Raw genomic sequence first — 21,564 nt, forward strand, 5'->3', positions numbered from 1 at the left:
CATACACTACCTGAAGCATTCTCACACCCATCACAAACTAACAGCAAAGCCACCTGAAAGGGCCCCCTCATTGACTGTTACATTTGTAGATAGGTGAGTGAATGCAAGAACGAGTCAATCAGTTGATGAACAAATGCAGGAGCGCAAGGATGAAGGACAGTACATGATTAGATTTGTAACTTCATGGTTGGAAGCATTCAGGCACTTTCAGTTACAAAAGCAGATCTATAGGCTTTGACAGAATTTATTTGGTCTAAACATATATGAGAAATAATAGTGGTGCTGGGTAAATTGAAGGACGTTTAAAACCATTTCTAATCTCTGTGGCAGCACCCTTCCTAAACAATAACGTCCACCCTGGCACAGCGCGTCCTTAGTATTCCTCGTTTTCTCAATAAAACGAAGCTATTCCGGGGCCAGTCAAACACTGCAAAATCAATGCAGCTGCCAGCATTTATGTCCTCGCCAGCATCCGTGTGCACTCCCCTTTAAATGCTACCTAGGCACGGGCTCCTAGCAGGAAGGCGGGGGCTCGGCTCGCTCCTTCCCTCTAATCCCCGCACACTGTCAACCTCGCTCGAGCTGCTAATCCTTGCAGACCTGTTGGTGCCGACGAGGACCCGGGAACCAGCAAGCGCCCCCTTTTTCTGCTCTCTTGGTTAGGTAAGGAAACATTACGGAGGCATTTATTCTCGAATGAAAAAACTGCCGGGAGTACCGGTCCTTTGTCCTTTTAAAAAGGGGGCTGGCAGCCGGATGCCCAACTGACTTTTGAAGAGAAAATTTCGTGGAAGCTTCCGTTTAGGAATAAGGAGGCTATTTTATTGCTTTAATTTATTGAGCAGGCGGTATTAACATGAGACCCACGTGCTTTATCGTGGTAGCTTCGCCGTGTTTGTTTTTTAACGCTGATGCTTATAATGTTGGAAACAAACCCAGTTCATGTTTTTGTAACCTGGAGCATGAACCGCAGTTTATTGGGATGGCTGAGCTTTCTCCACGGTCAGTAAATGAACGAAGAAACCAAAGAACGTGTGTATGAATGAACGGACGAACTGAGCTACAACAGAGCCAAGCCAACAAACTTGTAACTACTACGAGAATTCGTTCACTCCAACGCGCCACTTTTTGGCTGAAAGGGTGGATGGGCACGCGGACTGTTTGGCGGAGGAGTTTTTGTGTGAGCTTGTGTTTAAAAAAATAGACAGGTTGTCTCTAACTGCTCGTCCAAGCGTCTACTCACTTTAGAAATTGAGTGTGTTGGTTGGTCTTAGAGAGCCATCTCCTTGCCAGGCAGCCACTGATGTAGAAGATATGACACTGAGTGTGTAATGATGGTCATTGATAATGGCATTCCTTGTCTAGCTTGGCGAGAACATCTCCCATCGCGCGCGCGTGCGCGAGCACATTCATTCAAAGCGATGGATCTGAGGGGTGTTACGAGGCGCACGATTGAGCCTTTATCGTTTATATGCGGAAAGCAGAGGGAAAACATGGAACATACGTGCTTTACTGCTAGCATCTACAGGGCACGTATTTTATCGTATTAACATATGGCTGCACAGTGTAAATTGTATCCTAGTTACAGATGCCAGTATATGAGGTAGGAAGGAAACAACAACTAATTAACTTGTGAAATGTTAAAATTATGACTGCAGTGAAAAAAGATTTCGCGCTAAATTTTGTGCTGCTGGCACGCATGAAGAACTTAAGTGTACGTGCGTGCTGTGGAAGGGCGAAATGGAAGTAATACGTGTATGAGTACAAACGTGAGGATGTGTGCAATTTTGTGTGCATGTGCATGCGTGCGCAAACAAGGGTATGCACACATGTAAGCTTGTGTGTATGCGAAAGATGTGTGTTTTTACGTGTGTATATTTGAGTAGGCGCGCATTGCAGTGAGTGTCTGTGCAAGTGATTGAAAAAGTGTGTGCTTTTGTGTTTATAGAGGCGAGCTCCAGGGGCACCCTCAGCACAGTACACTGTGCAGGGACGGCAGGCCCCTGACTGGATCCACTTTTCCCCCAGGAGGGGGGGGGGGACGGGGGTAAGAAGGTCAAGTTTCGTTACGCCATTGGTCTTTATGTATGTTTTATTTGGGGTAACGCCATCGTGTGCAAGCGTGTGGGCACAAACAAGTGCGTGCCCATATGAGCAAGCGCATGTGTGTGCATGGAAATGTGGGCAGACGTTGTCTGCGACTCTGCGTGTGAATTAATGTGTAGGTTTCAGCAAATGGGACGTAGGAAGAGTTTATTCAAAGTGTGTTCCACAGAAAGTGTGCGTGTGCGGGTGTGTTTGTGCGCTTCAGTGAATATTCGTGTATGTGTGCACCATCGAAGGCTATTTATCCCGATGACGCTGTATCAGCTTTTTCGTGAGGAACAAACTTCCGAGTTATATCCTGATGAGCTTTAATGTATTTATTGTGTGGAACTAGATAGGAGAAAGAGGACAGAAGAGGCCGGGCACAGAGGTCAAATGGCCATTATATTGATTCAGTCGCTAGGAGCGAAGGGCGCTTCACTCACCCGGCCATTTTACAACGGCAGAAAGTGCGCTCTTTGTGAATGAAGCAGGGTGAATTTAAAATCGCTTCCTATAGTAGGAACGAAAGAGAAAAACGAATAATTAATTACGGGCAAGTTTCAAAAAGAAGAAGTGGGCATATGAGGAAGAAATCGAGAGGGTAAACACAAGGCGAGGCAATGGAAACCGAAAGAGCGATGAAAGAGCTAGGGAACAGAAAACGGGGGAGGGGGTAAGTGAAGAGACAGGAATGTGGGTGGGTTGCGAAAGGGAGACAGTGAAGAAGAGCAAAAGACTAGGTTGAAGAGAGGAGTAGCAGAAGAGAGAGAGAGAGAGATGCACCTTACGATAGTGGGGGCATCCAGAGAAAGAGACAGAAGGAGGGAGTAAGATGGTTAGGCGGAGAAAGAGAGAGCACAGAGTGGAAAATTAGACAGTATAGATAAAAATTGGGGCACGAGGAAGGGACTGAAGAGTAAGGGCGGCGAATGGGTAGGATAGAGAAGTGAGGCGTGCACTGTCTTAACGAAATATGATGAATTGTCAATCGTTTCTTATAAGACGAATGAAAACGGGAAAAGTGATGGAATCGGCGAAAGTACGGGGACAGAGATACATAAGATCCTTCAAGATGTGGGTGTCTCGTGGAGTAATGGGCAAACTGGACTCAAATGTAATAACACTGATATAGAATATCAAGCAGAGGCATAGCCCCGAGCAGAGAAGAGCCGACGATAGAAAACACGACGGAATGGAATGTTGCAAACAGAGGCTTTGAACATGAAGACAGCGCGCTTGATCGCGAGCCATTGAATGGCACGTGGATTGAGGCGGGCTGGGTATACATGGATAAACCTGAAATAAAAGCCCCACGTGTGCAAGAGTGGACGAAGGCCAGGTACTCACTGAACAATGTGAAAGACTGTGAAAGACAGCAGTCAGGGCTCACGGAGTAAATGAACAGCTCTTGGCAATTCTACAGCATTGGCATGCGGGTAAAGCTGCAAAGATGGCTATGTTCTCGCTCTGGCACTGTGTCAGAAATAATTAAAACGGAAATTAATGAAACGTCGTCCTGAAAGAGAACAATGGAAATACAAAATATCATCCAACTGTTGCTGTTTGTTTTTCTCACAGAAAGCCAAACACTGTAAAGTGCAGAAGAATGCTAAGACAAGCCAGACATTGCAGTACATTGATGCTATTTGTAGGGTATGCTGTACCGTACATAACAAAACGCGATTGGACAACAGGAGAAACTTCCTGAAGCAAAGAAGTAAAGAAGCACCAGAGGTACCTGGTTGTGCGCCCACAAATGCAGCCAATCACTGAAGGTTTTCAGAATTATTTGCAGCCATGTTCTGCACCTAAAATTGATGCACTCAACACTAAAATTGATGCAGCCAACAAGCTAAAGGAAATACGTGTTGCACTGTGGGAACTATCCCCAATCCTCTTTTGCAGCTTGTCCCATTTTAAAACTTTAATACAGGGATATTTACTTTGGTCTCATTTTATAAGTTAAAGTGCTTCTTTTACTGCATTGGCCGTTGTACAATTACATTTATGTAGTGCTTCTTACATGTTAATGTAAGTCTCCACAAAGACATGTAAATGTTGTAGTGGAGAGCAGGATCTTCATGCAAAAGGCCTGAACCTTCTGGTAGGAGGAAAGTTCTTTGTTTCATGTTGGGCCCTTAGCTTACAGCAATAGCAGATAGATCCTATCAGGGCTCTATCTTCCACTAACTGTCCCTGTCTCCAGGGCTTTAAGTGAACCGGGTCCTATTGGTGCTCAGCACCGGCAGATCTAAAAATCAAGTTCTGAGATGGATCTCTATTGGGCTCTCATTTTACCCTCAGCGTGAAAAAAAAACCTTAACTCGCCGGTAGTATCAGCCATCACCGACCTTCCAAGAGACACCTTGGTTTGTTGTTTGAGAGTGATCTGAAATGTGCAGGAGACAGAAGGGGTGGAGGGCAGGGCTCAGGCCCTAAATGTATGACCTATACAGCCGTTTCCTGGTCTGCATTCAGGCTGACCAATGGTTATGGTCCACAGCCACTGGTGAAAGGGGGAGCAGTGACGCGCTGAGAGGCAAAGGAATATGCTGATTTTCCCTCACCATTCATCCTTCCTAGGTGGATACAACTGGAAAAGTCACAGTATTCAGATGTACTCCATTGTTTGTTTGGAAATATCTGTCATTATACCCTATAGCACAGACTGCTGAGTAAGTAAGAGGATTTGGCCTGGCTGACATTGCTGAAAATGCAGGGGTAAAGACGAGGGAAGAAAAATAGGTGGTTTGTGCTTTGATGACTACATGTGCCTTTGCCTTGAATTTAGGCAGTGCTGGGGAACTGTATCAGCTTTCAGGTGACTACAAACACCCCAGCAGCCCACCCTTGAACCACGTGCATCGCCAGACCCCTAGTTTTTTGTTACTGTCTCACAAAAGAGTTTTAATGTCATTGCAAGCATTTGTGTGTTTTTTTTGCTTCAAATAAACTTGCTCTCCACATCTGTCCCTCTCTATCTACCGTCATCGTACCGTGAAATTCGTGTTATTTTTTTTCTCCAGATAATTATTTATATATTTATTCATTTATTCATTCATTTAAAGGGGTCTTCTTGTATGATACCTGAAGTAAAGTCCCAGGCTGCTTGCTCTCTGTGTGCCCAGAGGCACATCACTCAAGAAACAGACCCCCATCCATCGCCCCGAGCACAAGCTGATGCCCTGAATGCACTTCTGTTTATTATTGATTATTGTTAACAACAGAGCCCATATATAAGTTTACACTATTAAAGGCGAAGTGGAAAGAGTAGAAGAGAACATTAAAAATATACAATTTCATAATTTAAGTAGAGCTGGAACAGACAACGGAATGAGCGTGTTTTACAGATAGATAGAGCAGTTCGTTTAAACCTCGTAGTTGCCCTGGGAATTTCATACGGGACTGTGAAGTTTAGTCTGGAGCATTAGTTTCGGGGTAGAGTAAATCACATGCCAGGCTTCTGTCTTCTCAGGACTTCATGGGCTGAGGCTGAGTCAGTCATGTGTCAGGCTGATGTCTCCAAGGGACTTCATAGGCCAGCAAAACGTTGGTCATGTGTCAGGCTAATGTCTCTATGGGGCTTCATGGGCTGTGGAAAAGGTAGTCACATGACTGACATCTAGGGTAGCCTGATTGCTAAAGTGCATGTGCTAACTCCTTAAAACATGGTAATATTGGCTTATCCATTCTTTGCATGTTTAATTTACCAAAAAATACCTAGTAAATTGCACTACATGTGCCCGGGGCCTGTTAATTAAATGCTAGTGGGCCTGCAGCACTGATTGTGGCACACGCTTAAGTAGCCCTTTAAGCATGTCTCAGGCCTGCCACTGGAGTGTCTGTGTATGCAGTTTAAACTACCATGTTGACTTGGCATTAAAAAACCATTTGCCGAGCCTTAAGCTCCCCTTTTCCTACATATAAATCACCCATGAGTTAGGCCCAAGGAAGGCCATAGGACAGGGTGCAGTGTTATTAAACGGTAGGACACATACTTTTAATTTTTACATGTCTGTAGTGAAAAACTCTCATATTAGTTTTTCACTACTTTGAGGCCTACCCCTCTCATAGGATAACATTGGGGATTCTTTATTACATTTAATAAGCTGTAATTCTGAATTGAGAGGAGGTTGATATGTCATGTGTAGTACCTATGGAATTATAATGATAAATCCTCTTTATTGGTAAAATTGGATTTATTGTTCTAATTTTGAAAAAAGGCACTTTAAAAAAAATTGGCATTTTCCTGCTCTTAGCCCTGTGTGCCTGCAGCCTGTCTCCACTTCTGGTGTGGGGTGATAGCCATGGGCTTTCTGCATTCGCTCTAGACAGCCACACACAAAGAGAACTTAGGTATGACTGATGGACACCCTGATGGGCCATCATGGGCAGGATGGGAGGGAGGAGCTGTCCACAGTCTCACACTTACACCTAATTAGGCTGTGTTCTGTCCACACACAAGGGGCTTAACAACCCTGTATTGTCCCTCCAGCCAGCTCAGAATAAGGATAGGGGAAGAAGGGAGTTCCTTGCACTTCAAAGCCACTATCTAGAAGTGTCTCCCACCTTCCAGAACCAGGACACCAAAGTATAAGTACTGGACCACAGACGCCACTACTTCAGTACACATCTGGACCTGTGGACACTCTGCCAGGAAGAAGGACTGCTCTGCTGCTACAAGGACTGCTACTCTGCTGGACTGCTACTCTAAAGAAGCTGCTGTCTTGCTGTGCTGACCTACTGCTTGCTGCCCTTCTGCCTGGAGAAGGAGAACTGGACCTCCACCTCCATCTTGCTCCCAGGACCCCAGAGTGACTCAAAGGGCTAGACTGCTGGCCTCCTGGTATGTGTCTCAGTGACATAAAAGACTCACCACAGTGCCTGGACCCATCTTCATTGAGCTCCTGACCCCCCAGGAGGCGCTTGTCAGGTCCTGGGCCCTTAGAAGAGGTTCTCCAGCTCTTTAGATCATGCTTTTAGGCTCTTCGCAAATACAAACGGGCCTGTCTACTCTGGAACCTGGACACTTCCCTGGAAATCCTGCGTAAGCAGTTCAAAGTTTGTCTCTTGGCACAGCAAGCATTGCCGCACGCAACAGCAAGGTTCCAGCTTCCATGACCATATTGCTCAGCCAGCTCTTCGTGCCTCACCAACAATCGCCAGCCACACTTTCCCGGAACACAGCAAACATCTTCCCCACAAACAGGACTCTCGGCTCAATTCTTGAGAAGGTAAATCTTCAGCGGGACTAATCTGGGACTGTATTCGACCCGCGCTCTATTGCTCTTGGCCTGAACTTTTGACTAGGTCCAGGGCAACCAGATAGCCACAGTTGGTGTTTTATGCGATTTGGCACTTTATTACTATTTATTCTTTAAAAAATTCATATCTCAGGTTCTACTTATTTGAGTTTTGTCATTTTGGTCTTGTTTTTTAAAATTAAATTAAGCTCTATTTTCCTAACCAGGTCTGGTATCCTTTGTGTTGTGTTTTCACTGTTTTACAATTTGAAGTGTTGCAGAAGTACTTAGCACATTGCCTCATAAGTTATGCCTGACTGTTCTCTGCCAAGCTACCAGGGGTGAGCACAGGCTACTTTAGGGTGTGTTTGTGACTTACCCTGACTAGGATGGTGGTTCCTGCTTGGACCTCTGCCAACCAGAAACCCAATTTATTTAGATATATATACAGTTTTTTCATCAACAATTTCACTGCAAACATTACATTGATATTATCAATTATGTTATCAAAGATGTCATGAGTGCCGCAATTTGTGGGTTAACTAGCAGTGCATGGCAGGGGTGCGAGTTGTAGTTAACTTAGGGCATGAGTTATAGTTACTTGAGGTAAATCTAACTATAACTGGTGAATTTCCATGGTTTTATACATTTAAAATGTGAGCCTAACTATAACATCCCTGTAACCTTTGGTTGTTTAAGTGACTTTCTATGTTTTTTTTAAATTCTATTTCCTAACTATAACATCAGTGTAACCTTTGCTTTTTCAGTGAATTTCTATATTTTTTAATGTATATTAATGTTCATTACTATACGTTAATCCAACACCATCGTACATGGTCTTTGGCCAGGCCTTGAGGCCAAGCACCTATAAGCACCCAACTTTGCACCATGCACGGCCTTCAGCCATGTGCAGCAAAGGTTGCCCGCAAGTCCAAGCCTGCAGCCAGACCCTGCAGCCAACCCCTCTAACCACCAAACCCCATGCTGTGCACAGCCCTTTGGGTGTGCATGGCCGGAGTTGGCCACGGCCTCTCTGGGTGTGAGAATAGGTGTGAGGGGGTGTATATGGTGGTGAGAGTGGCTGTGAGAGTGTCTGTCTGGGTGTGAGAGTGCATATATCAGTGTTTTAGTGGGTGCGTCAGTGTGTGGATGGGTCAGTGAGTGGGTTCTTGAGGCTGACAGTGGGTCTGTGAGTGGGTGTGTGAGATTCTGAGTGGGTCTGTGAGTGGTTGCATGAGAGTCTAACTGGGGCTGTGAGTGGGTACACATGGGTCTTAGTGGGTCTGTGAGGGTGTGTGTGAGTGAGCCTGTGAGTGGGTGCATAAGTGTTTGAGTGGGTGTGTGAGAGGAGAAAGATTGAAAGAGAGAGAGAGAAAGTGAGAGGGAGAGAGATAGCAAGTTATTTACGCTTTGATGTATGATTTAATTAGAATGATATATTTTTGCACAATTTGAAAAAAAAATGTATTTGTTATTTAAAAAGAGTAAGATCACCTCTCATTATGAGCCTTAAACATTTTTACTTAAAAAAAAGGGGTACAAGTCTGGCTGTAATCAAACACCGAACGCTCAGTGTGAAGGTCTGTGACTTTCACACTGAGCTATTCAAATTTTTTTAATTTATTTTTTATTTTTTATCCTGTTAGAAATGGGGTCTCTAGTAAGCAGAGGTATACACCCTTTTCCAAGTAGGGACCACAACCCTAGTCAGGATCAGCCACAACACAATCCAAATTATCCCATGCCCACCCTCTGTTAGCTTGGCACTGAGCAGTCAGGCTTAACTTAGAAGGCACTCTCTTAAGTATTTATGCAATAACTCATATAAAAACACAGTGAAAACACCCCAACAACACAGCACACAGATTTAGAAAAATAGGTAATATTTATTTGAATAAAATTAGGTCAAAACAACAAAGATCCAATAGGCACAAGTTGAAATATCAATTTTAAAAGGGTTAAAAGAGTCTCAGTGCTTAGAATTACTAGTTGCTTCTTTGTAAAACACAGTACTAGGGTGGGTCAAAAATAATGCATAAGGTGTTGCATCAGATTTTCGGGCATGGCACAAACGATGCATAATTTCTTTCCACACTGCAAGGGGTTGTGTCGTTTTTCAGGCAACCAGTCGTGGTTCCTCACTGTGATGTGGGGATATTATGACGCCTAGGAATGATGCATTGAAAATCCTTGACATGCTGGTAGAAGGAGCAGGCACTGCGTCAATCCAGTAGGTGATGCATTGAATTTTCCATCGCAAGGTAGGCGCTGCGTTGAAATTTCTGTCAGGAAGTCAGTGCTGCGTCATTCCGATCAGCGGTACAGCGATTTCCCAGCTGTAATGCACAATTTGCGTCGATTTCTGCAGGCGTTGTGTACATTTTTGATGCACAAGGATTTTCTTGATGAGATGAAGTCTTTGTTGGCTCTGATACTTCAGAAACAGGAGGCAAGCTCAATCCAAGCCCTTGGAGGGAACTTCAGGAGGAAGGCAGAGTCCTTTCAGCAGAGTCAAAGGCCAGCAGTACAGTAGGACAACAAGCAGGGCAACAGTCCTTCTCAGCAAAGCAGTCCAGATGAGTCCTTTGGGCAGCCAGGCAGTTCCTCTGACAGAGTGTAGGTGTAGGTCCAAAAGTGTCTGATTTCGGTGGATCAGAGACCCAGTTTATATACCCCAAAATGCCTTTGAAGTAGGGGAAACTTAAAGAGTGGCTTTGAAGTGGACATCCCCTTTTCAGCACAGTCCTGTCTGCCAGGATCCCTGTTGGGGGTCATCAGTCCTTTGTGTGAGGGCAGGCCACTGGCATTTGAAATGTAAGAGAGAGCCCCTCCACTCTTCCTGCGCAGGGAAACCCATTCAGTATGAAGATGAATGCAGATGTGACTGAGTGTCCTGTGTTTATGGCTGTCTGGGTGGAATGCACAAGGGGAGCCGTTACCCAGCACAGACCAGACGTGGATTGGAGACAGGGCTGTAAGTGCAGAGAAATACCCACTTTCTAAAATAGTATAATTAAATCCGAATACATCAGAAAGTAGGATTTTCTATTACAATTCTGGCAATAATAAACATGACAGGGCCACTCCTTCCAGATCAGAATCGACCACTCAAAAGTGTATGAGGGTATTTCTAATGCTAGCTTATGAGAGGAGCAGACCTCACAGTAGTGGAAAACAAATTTATGAGTTTTTCACTACCAGGACATGTAAAACACATAGTACATGACCTGAATTTTACCTACGTAGCACCCTTCCCTATGAGTTACCTAGGGCCTACTTTAGGGTTGACTTATATGTAGAAAAAGGGGAGCTTAAGGCTTGTCAAGTAGTTTTAAATGCCAAGTCGAAGTGGCAGTGAAACTGCACACACAGGCCTAGCAATGGCAGGCCTGAGACATGGTTAAGGGGCTACTTATGTGGTTGGCACAATCAGTGCTGCAGGCCCACTAGCAGAATTTAATTTAGAGGCCCTGGGCACATGTAGTGCACTTTACTAGAGACTTACAAGTAAATTAAATATGCCAAATGGGTTTGAGCTAATTTTACTGTTGGAAAATGGGTTATTGGTAAGGGCAGGTAAGTACCTACACTTAGCAATAGGCCACTAACCTCCACATAGGCTCAGTTAGGTCTCAATATGTTAAACCCAGCTCAACCCCTTGGTAGCTTGGCAACGAGCAACATGGCTTAACTTAGGAGATATATGTGTAAAGCATTTAAAAATCACAAAACAGTAGATAAGTGAAACACAAAACACAATAAAAATCCAACACCAATTTATAAATTGTTATATTTTCATCTTTAAAATGACATTAAAACAAATACAATCGGATAAGGGGAACCGAAAATATGAATTTTTAAATAATTAATGCTTTTTTAGCGCTTAGAACCAAATAGCACCAATCTTGTCATCTGGTCGCACCTCGACCAGGGCAAAGTCAAATTTTGAGACCGACCACGATGGAGCCCTGCTCGGCTATAGCCCGCGGCTGGCCTCGGTCAAAAGTTTACCTTAGGACTTAGTCACCTTTTTGGAGATTTTCTTCAGTAGGACCAAGTTGCCAGTCCAATCAGACCTCTTGGAACTTTTCCTCAGATACGCGTCGCAGGAGCCCTCGGTGGAGATTTTTACCTTCGGACTGAGGCCCATATTTATACTTTTTGACACAAATCAGCACTTGGGCAGATTTGCGTCAAAAACTTTACAGCCGGCTAACGCCATTCCAAGGCGCTAGCCGGGCGTCTTATTTATGGAATGACGTTAGCCCGCGCTGAGGCCTGGTTAACGTCAAGATAAATGACGGTAATCGGGCAGCGGAGGCGAAGGGAAGACTGGGGGTCGTGCACCAAAGAATGGTGCAAGTCAGGTTAGAGTCAAAAATATTGGCTCTAACCTGACTTGCGCCATTTTTTGGTGTACAACCCCCATGGAAATGACTCCTGTCTTAGCAAAGACAGGAGTCAAGCCGTCCTGCCCAATGGCCATGCCCAGGGGACTTCTGTCCCCTGGGCATGGCCATTGGGCACAATGGCATGTAAGGGGGGCCCAAGTCAGGCCCCCCTATGCCACTTAAAAAAAAAAAATATATATATATATATATATATATACTTACCTGCACTTACCTGCACTCACCATGGAGCGGTCCCCTCATCCATGAGTGTCCTCCAGGGGTGGGCGAGGGTGGCAGGGGGTATCTCTGGGTGCAGGGAAGGGCACCTGTGGACTGCTTCCATGGTCTCCCACCATGGAAATGAGCCCACAGGTCCCTTAACGCCTCCCATGACCCAGGTGTTAAAAAACAGCGCAAATCCGGCTGGGCGCCATGATTTAAGGCCCGCCTCCTCCCGTGTGTCATTTTGACGCCGGAGGATAAATAAGGCGCACATGCCTTAGAGTCATTTTTTGCACGGGAAAGCCTGCCTTGCATGTTATTAGCGCAAGGTAGGTTTTCACGTACAAAAAATGACTCAAACTCCATAACTTTGGCGCTAGACCCATCTAGCGCCAAAGTATAAATACTGCATATATGTGTGCAGGGCACAGAGATGAAAGCTCCACTTTCTGATAGCGGGACCTGCTTTACAGATCCAGCGGTCAAAAAGTGGAGTGTTTGCTGTGGCTTGTCTGCAGCTTCAAAGCTGCAGCTAAGCCAGAGCAAACAGCTATGTCCCATGGGTGGGTACCTTAGGACATAGCAAGAGATGGCCCGGGGGGGGTGGTGGTCCCAGGGCCATCAGTGGATCCACGAGGGAGGCCACTTGCCCCCCCCCCCTCCAGTGTCCACATAGCCCCAGGGAGGTGGTGGTCCCCAGGGCTAATGTGGTTCCAAAATGGACCCCCTTTACCTCTTTTAGTGTGTGCCCTGGGGAAGTGGTGGTGCCCAGGGTACGGTGGGCCACATAGCCCCCTGTTCATAATTCACTGTAGCCCTGGGAAGGTAGTGGTCCTCAGGGCAATGGGGGAGGCCATCGGGCCTTACCCACATATGAAAAGCATTTTTGCTCAGGCGGGGTGGTCCCCGGGGCACGAGGGGGCATGCAGCCCCTTCTCATAATTCATTGTAGCCCCGGGGAGTGGGTGGTCCCTGGGGCTGTGAGGGAAGACATCAGGTCTCCCCAACATATGAAAAGTATTTTTGCCCCAGGGGTGGTGGTTCCCAGGACATGGGGGGGGCAGCCCCCCCCCCTCATAATTCATTATAGCCCTAGGGAGATGGTGCACTTCAGGGCTGTGGGGGGGGGCATCAGGCCTCCCTCACATGAATAATGCATTTTTGCCCTGGGAGGTGGTGGTCCCTGGGGATGTGGGGGGCTAGGAGGCCCCCTCTATTAAAAAGAAAAGAGCGGCCCCAGGACCTGGCTCACCTGGGGGATTTGAATAAAAGAAGCACAGGAGCCGTGCTTGCTTTTTTTTATTTTTATTGTGGATACGCGACCCTGTTACGATTCTGTGGTAAACATTTTTTGAAAAAAATGCTTTTTAGCCCTGGGGGTCCCTTTGAGACCCCAGCACCAGAGCTAAGGGGTCGGGGTGGTTCATACTCTAGCCCCTTTTTGTGTTTTTTATTCATTTTTTCTGGGACTCGGCTCAAGCCAAGTCCCAAGATGGCTGACAACACTGGTTTGAAGTGTTGGCAGTCAATCAGATCTCTGCATGAGATCGGAAGGGTCGCAAAGGGTCGTGAATCCTTCGCGTCCCTAGTTTTACAAATTTAGATTTCCTTAAATTTCTCATAAGCTGCTGAATGGATTTACACCAGATCTCAAAAAGGGCTCTTTCTAGACCAACAGCTACCCTGCTGCCAAATTTGGTGTAATTCCGCCCAGTGGTTTTTGCACTATTGCTGTTCAATTTTTCCTATTGGAATTAACATTGGAAAAGCTCTAAATTTCACCCCCTTTATCTCGCCCCCCCCTTAACAAATCACCATGAAACATTCCAGACTGCACGTGGCTGAAAGTAAGCAGAATGGATTTTGGAAATGCTCTACGTGCAAGGCATATGAATGTAGTGACAACAAACTATGTTTTGAACTTTACAATGGACAAAAGAAAAATCAAAGAACATATCAAGTGCAAGACTACACATGTAGTATACACATTGGAAAGTGGATGTTGCAAAAATATATTGGAAATACAGTCAACAGATTAAGACTAAGAATTCTACAACATCTACGTGCAATCAACAATAAGGTATTTTCCTATATGGTGGCAAAAAATGTTTGGGATGCACACGGTGGAATAAAGTAGGACTTAAATATTATGGCATCTGACACATTTTAAGAAGCCAACAGGAGGAAATTTAGAACTACTGTTGAGGAGAGTGCATTCAAAGTCATTCATATTGATGGGCACGGAGATCCCAAGGGGACTAAATGTAGATGCAGAGCTTCATATCCACCTATTAGACATTTTATCAAATGAAATGCCTAACTATTTCCAAATGAGACCTGTTTCCAATTAATATGCAATATATTGATGTTTTGTACAAACAGCCTTAACAACATATACAGTTTGTATGAGTACTTTATCTTGATTCTGTTTAAGCATGAGCACAAGCACCTTTTATGAAGCACTTGGTGACCGAAGGATGCATGCAATAGTGAAGCACTTTAAATGAATAATTCAATACTTTGTGCAATAATTGCTTTTATCTGATATTTTGGTACCATGGTTACATGGAGTTAGGGCAATTGTAAGAAATACACACAAGCACTTTAAGTTAAGCAATCATTGGGGTTTCATGTTTACATGACAGATGCATATGCAAATGTAACAAAGTTTAAGAACATTTTGAAAGATAAAACATTTAAATTACATATGTACTTAACATGGGTACTTTATCTTGAATTTTAATGTTTAATTTTGTCTAAACAAGAGCATGAGCACTTTAAATGGAATACTTTAAAACATTGATCTACTGATGTGTACAATAGTGAAATATCTTGAAGTAATAATTCAATAATTTGTGCAATAGTTGCTTACATAAGGTATGTCGGAACCATGGTCATACAAAGTTAATTTAATAGTGAGAAATATACATAAGCACTTTATATTAAGAAACAGAAAGGCATTGCCTTTAACATGAATTTGTTGTGAAACTGTGCAATCATTGGTGCCTTATTTTTACACTACAAGAAGCATGTGCACTTCAAATAGGTTAAAGAAAACTCAAAACATTTTAAAGGATTGAAACATTTGAGATTGTTTCAAGAGTTTCCTTGCATGAATGTTCTTTCATTAAAATAATAACAACTTTTCAAAATGGAGCTTTGACTGAAGGGTATTTTACCCTGTCTCCTGATGCATAATGACAACAATTAGTTGGGCTTGCAGACTACTCACTTTCTGTTTGCCATTTTTTGAGACACTATCCATTTTCTCTCAATTAGTTTTTGTCTTTGTGGACAATTGTTGCCTTTTTATTAAATGAAGAGTTGTATAAGATATTGAGACTAGAACAATAGTGAGTTACAATCAACTTCAACTTCAAAATAGTAGGAGTAAACGGAAAACTACGTGTTGTCTAGTGTTTTTAAATCATGTGTACTACTTGGGTGGAAATTGGATGACTGTCACTTTAAGAGTACACTCTGGAAATATGGACTCTATTGGTGCATGCAGCTGACCTCTTGCACTGCCTGAAACAAAAAGATAAACTACAGAAGTTATTTCAGACTTCTGCCCCCCCTACTGGCATCTTTATCGAGCATTGTGGGCTAAAGCACAGTCAAGCAAGGGTCAGGTTGATGTCTCTATGGGGCTTATTGAGCTTGGGCAGAGCCAATCCCCTGCCTTGATTCTGATACTGAAGTGCTTTATGGAATTAAGTATGCTGCCCAACATAAAGTTCTACAATACATTCTCAAGGGTAATACGTGCTATATAGATGTTGCAGTACAATACAATGGAACATTTAATATTTCACAGTTTCATATTTTCAAAACTGGAGCATTTTGAAAATTATTTACAACAAAGTCATTGTTGTTACTTATTTATCTTAATGCAGATAACCACCCTTAACAAAACCAATAGTCTCGGTTTGTTTTAGGTGTAATGTTAGTTGCTGTGTTATATATCTGGATGCAAAAAACAGGAATAGGCAGCAAAATAGACGGGTGGCGCACTATGGGAAGCACAGATTTTTAACTTACATGTGTAGGCCACGCCCTTAACTACATTTGGCCATGTCCCTTTGAGAGGCCCCCCAGTTTTTTCAACTCACTTAAAGACCCTGCCTGTCTCCTACCTTCCACCGCAGATCATACTCCAACATTCTATTACATCACTCACTCTTAGCATTACAAAAACCTGCTCAAACATACGTGGAGTGGGAACACACAGAATACTACAGAGAGAGAGAGAGAGAGGATGTGTATGTGGGCAAATTCTTGTGAAACATGTCATATTAGGAAATATTTTCTACAATTTACAGCTAATGTTCTATGCCATCAAATTATGGATGTCAGTGTATTGAAAACCAACAAAATTAGGTAGGTGCCTTCTAATCTTTCAGGGTTTTATTTAGAATTTGGTGGATGGGATACTCTGTCAAAATATGACAGATATCATTTCTTCTGTATTTCAGATTCCATGGACTATAATGCTCTTGTGATGTGGCAGATGGGGCATTGTCAATGCTTAATTGAGCCTATGGTTGCTGGTGGGGGCCCCAGCCCTCATTTGTGGGGTTCAGCACTTATTTTGCTGAATCAGAAGTTTTCTGAGAGCAGGAGAAGGAAGAAAGAAAAATAAACAAAATAGAAAAACTGAGGAAGAGAAAGATGGAAAGACAGCCATGAGGGGAGGAAGCAGCAACCTTCAAGAGTGAAATAAAGGTGCAGTGAGTGTCTGGTAATGGATTAAAGAGGCACAAGGTGGAATACAGCTTTGGAATTGGTGCACAAATATATAATTATACCAGTCCAGGCTTCTACTTTGGGCACCAGCAGTCATTCTTTTAGAAATTAAGCACTGAGCATGTGCCACTTTTGTGATGGAGTATTCACTATGGAAGGTCCCTTAAGCCTTATTTATGCTTCATCAGATGGGATACTCCCCCTGCACAAGGCCTTTAACCGTGCACATCAAGTTGTGGGTGCAGGATGAGGCCTCTGGCCAGGTCATCCCACAACCCCAACGGATTTCCCTGTGCCAGCAAAAAAGAGACAGGCTCCACACATGATAATTCACAGGGGGTACCACGGGAATGATGGTGGGTGTCAAGTATTGCCAAAGGCTGATCTCTACATCCATATCAAAGTATATCACAAAAATAAATGGAAGCTATGCTTGTTTACACAGAAGTGAAAATATGTTTTTTTTAAAGAATTCCAGTTGAAAGGCATTATGGTATTTTTGTTACCTAAAGAATACAAATTTGGCATTAATGGTGAGCAACACAACCATCACTCAAACGAGTCAATGCTCATGACCTTCACATCAAAACACAGATTTCACCAGAAATAGCATTATCAATATCCTTAATTAAGCTATGTATTTATTACACATTATAGTGAAAATTTGCACTAAAATAGATTATCTCCACTTACACCAACAGGGTGCAGCACCGCACCAATTTAGGAGTAAACATGCATCCGGAGTGTATAATTACATAGAAGTCTGTAACATCATCTCCACTCCATATGGCACAATATGATATGATTTGTCATAATTACCTGGCTCAGAGTCAGATTCTGGGTCTTTGGCCTACCTACCAAGCCAAGTTAATTACTCTTCTGTCCAGGAGAGGGATCAAAGGCCTCCCTATACAATAGAGCAACTAACAATGCTCGACGCAGTTCCTGGGAAATAAAGGGTTTGAGAGGAAGGTTTTTTGGAGGCAACACAGGAGGGGCTCACGTTTGAAGTTTTGGTCGGAAGGGTTCAGGCAGTTGGCTTTCAAGGGAGCTTACTGGATTGTCCTATAATGCTTTACAGAATGGTTGGGACAGTGATGATATGGCACCCTAGGATTAGCCAGGGGTGCCTTACCTCTAGAACTGCCTTACTTCTAGAACTTTTCACCTGCACTTAAAAAGCCCTGCGCAAGAGAGAGACAGATGAGAAGACACTAGACCTGGGAGTGACAACAGCCAAAGGATGCCCAGATGAAAGGAGAAGCCACCTGATTACATGCAAGGATGGATTTTGGGACTTTGATTCCAGCTCACTTCTAGGACTAGCTTGGGTTTCTCCTGGGCCAGTGGCATTGGCCCCCTTCTGCCCCCTGAGGAACAGTTGGGGAAATTGACCTGCTGGTGGTCCCTGGATGGTCTCATATGACTTCTGTGGACTGGCCTTTGACTCTGCTGCTGACACACAGGTACACTGCAAGACAGCCAGGGGGGCATGGAGCCTGGTGAATGCAGCAGGAAGGTTGTTCTGATTGTTGGCTTTAGAGAGGCGGTGAGAAGGTGCATCGCAAGCAGAAGAGAGCCTGGCACAGAGAGCCAGAAAACCAAGATCTTAAAAAAATAACCTTTTAAACTTCAAGCTGCCTGAAAAAAGAAAGTCCTGGCAGATAAGGTTGGGCACTGCGCCACCTCCCACTTCCCGTGTCCTTGACTGGTTGCAGTGGGAGATGTGCAGAACAGCAGCAACCTGCCCACAAGGATACCGGTGAGTGAATATTCATGCCAGCTCCCGTGCCAGCACTGGATAATGCCACCTGGGTGGGGATTCAGTTGGGCAGCTCGGTTGAGCTCCCCATACTGTCCATGCCCTCACCAACAAACCAAGATGTTAGATAAAGAGAAAAGGGGTTGTGGCTTCTCGCATTGAGCAAGCAAAAGCCATTCATCAAATATTCCGCCTGCCAAGCGTTAAGATTCCTATAATTCTCCTCAAGAGGACTCAGATTTTCATATTTGCTTTATGTGATGCACCAATGAGGGATGGGGTATCACCAACAGCTGATAAAACAAGCTTTTTGGGAGGTTCCATGATGTGCCGCAGGCCCGCTGAATTCTTTAAAACTAACTTTTCCTATTATAGAGGGTTAAATCCCTGACCCCAGGAGAGGTTTCCTTATATTTTGTTCTTTGACTTTAGAGTGCACAGACCGCTAGTAATTGGGCATGTCACTTCGGTAGAAGTCTAAATAAAGTTAAAGAAATACTATAAGCCACGTTTTCAATTCTAATGCTTAATTGAAAATGTTGATGTTGACAATGCAATGTGTTCCCTAATAAGGAATGTTTTTGAATATTGGTACAATTCCCATTGATTTCAAGAGTGGTGGAGGGTTGAATATAACACGTGGCTATTTTTATTTATGTGGTGATACCCTGACATAGCCAGTAGACCTGCCTTATTAATAATGACACCCCCTAATTCTGTAATGTTGCTTCTAATTTAGGTGAGGGGTATTGGGATATAGGGTTCAGGACCCACCAGTGGTGTTACATGATACAAGGGCGTCACAAATCTGATGTCAATGTTTGTAACTTAATGTGTAGTATTTAGTAGTGTGTATAATAAACATATATTTTCTGTTTATGAGAACAAACACTGACTGGAAAATAATTTAGTGACTGTTGTTAGTGCATACTACAGAGCTGGGGTTACTAACCCATATAATCTCCCCTAAGTAGGGCTTGGACTGCTCTGCTTTGCTACCCTGAGACAGTCAAATGCTGCAATGGGGAACTTTTCTCACAGTAAAAGGACAATTGTGGACTTATTACTTGTGAAGGACTCCCATCCTTTTCAAATAATAATCCAATTTCTAACAAGACCCCTCATCCACTCAAGTTGGCATGCTTCATCATCGGTTCCACTCCTTTGCTGCCACCATCTTGGTACTCAGTTGGTTCATCCAGAACTCGTTTGAGTCTTTTTAGGTAAAATAGTAAGGTGGAGACAACAGTGGATTTCTTTGTGAACTGTTATACTGTATTAGTAACAGAAATACTCAAACCATTTACTCTTTCAAAGTATTGGAGCATATCCTATACAAGCTGAAAGATGACAAATAGACATGGAGAAGCTAAGCAGTTATTAAGTCCACATCTTCACTGCCGTATCTAGCTGTTCATGTTTCAGCACTGTCCAGTGCAAAGAACATCTAGGAGCCTTCCTCAGGACTATGACACCCTGCTGTTTCTTACCGTAGCCTAGTACCCCTGATTTAAGTGATAGTAAGGAAAAATCAGGTGATTATAAATTCCACAGAAAAATATATAAAGCAGGACTTTATCTTTACCATCTCAATGATTAAAGGTTACTATGTCTTTTTCTTTACAATAATATTTCAACCAAATTGGATCCTGACCTACTTTCACAATGAACACAGTATCCCATGCACACTAGGGCTCTTGATTCATTCAGTGTGTTTTCAAAGCCAACAAATCCTTTGATGTTTGCAGATATTATTGATAAGGAGACAATATTTTATTTGGGTGTTCAAAATTCTGCTCATTTCCCAAAGTGTGATAACTTCACCCAGACACTCTTCAGTCACGCCACCCACCATTAGATGAAGGAGTGCTGAACACATGGCACCACTATCCAGATCCTTCAAACCACTGCCAAGGGGGCTCTAGGCTCAGCAAACCTCAACATTTTAATAAAGCCTCTAGGAGGCCAGCCCTGATGTCGAGCATGTGGGGTATGAACAAGGTTAGAACACAGTTTATTCTGTTGTTCAGGGGCATTGAGTAACGTCAATGATGTTATTGACCCTAATGGTGATGTGATATGCAATATGACTACTGATGTCATTCATGATTACGTTTTTGATGTAATTTGTGACTTCATGTATGAAGTCATGAGCAGTGCATCAAGAAAATTATGGTTAAGTACTTCTTCATGGGTGGACATTGAATTGGTTTATACATGTGGTGTCTTAACAATCGCCTCCCTTTTCTTGAAGATTTTAAAGAATTTCTATAGTTTTTTTTATAACAAACATTACTGTGTCTTATGAACAAGTAACTGAAAATTCAGTTTTTGATTTTGAGCAATGTCATTTTGGTTTAGATTAGATTAATGTTTGCCCCTACATACTACAATTACCCCTGAGTTCCAGCAACCACAATAACTGGACATTCAGAGCAGGGTCAGGACACAGGATGTAGTCGTTGTCCATACCCTGCACCCTGTTCCTGTTACCCTAAAGCATACAGGCCCTGGTGTTTGACTATGCCAGATATGTTCTGGAGTTAGCGTGTAGCAACCAGCCACACCTTTAACTCAGGCTCGTTTCCCCTGACACTGCAAGGCACAGTGCTTAGACTCAATGACAGGTAGCTGCCGGAATGGTGTGAGCTTTCAAGAACTCGGTCTTGCAATTTATGGCTCCGGCCATGGTCCCAGAGCTGCAGCTATGAAGCGAGGCATATTATCCTGAAACAGGAACCTTCCATTCTGTAATGAGAACAGGTGGTGTCGAGTGCTTGACCATTCTTGCAGTAGCTGCTCTTTTGGATGGGGGTTCAGTGGTCCGTACCTAGCTTCTCTGCAAAAACTAGCATTCTCAGGAGAAAAGCGATGAATTAAACTATCAACCAGTAAACACAATAGTATATTGTCCACCCCAGTTAGTTAAAAGGAAGTACTTTAATCACACAGCAAAACTAAATAGTCCCCGATTCAATAGGAATGCAAGTACAGGGTTGTTATCTCAGTTACAATCTTCAGTAAAACAGCTTCACTCCTCTTCCTTTATTCACTCTCCATGCCATATGAGATATCTTGTGACTGCATTCCCCCAGAATACTTTTGGCATATG

At 43.6% G+C, this 21,564-nt stretch overlaps 1 protein-coding gene across 1 annotated transcript in view; it reads left to right on the plus strand.

The window, feature by feature from the left end:
* The first annotated feature begins 562 nt into the window (after window positions 1-562).
* The window catches only part of CAMK1G (calcium/calmodulin dependent protein kinase IG), a 192,726-nt gene continuing 171,724 nt past the window's right edge, over window positions 563-21,564 (plus strand). The window contains exon 1 of the mRNA XM_069238626.1: window positions 563-663. The gene's annotated coding sequence lies outside the window, so the exon portion shown is untranslated. The remainder of the gene's footprint in view (window positions 664-21,564) is intronic.

This window comes from Pleurodeles waltl, chromosome 6 (assembly GCF_031143425.1).
Source record: "Pleurodeles waltl isolate 20211129_DDA chromosome 6, aPleWal1.hap1.20221129, whole genome shotgun sequence".
Taxonomy (NCBI): Eukaryota; Metazoa; Chordata; class Amphibia; order Caudata; family Salamandridae; genus Pleurodeles; species Pleurodeles waltl.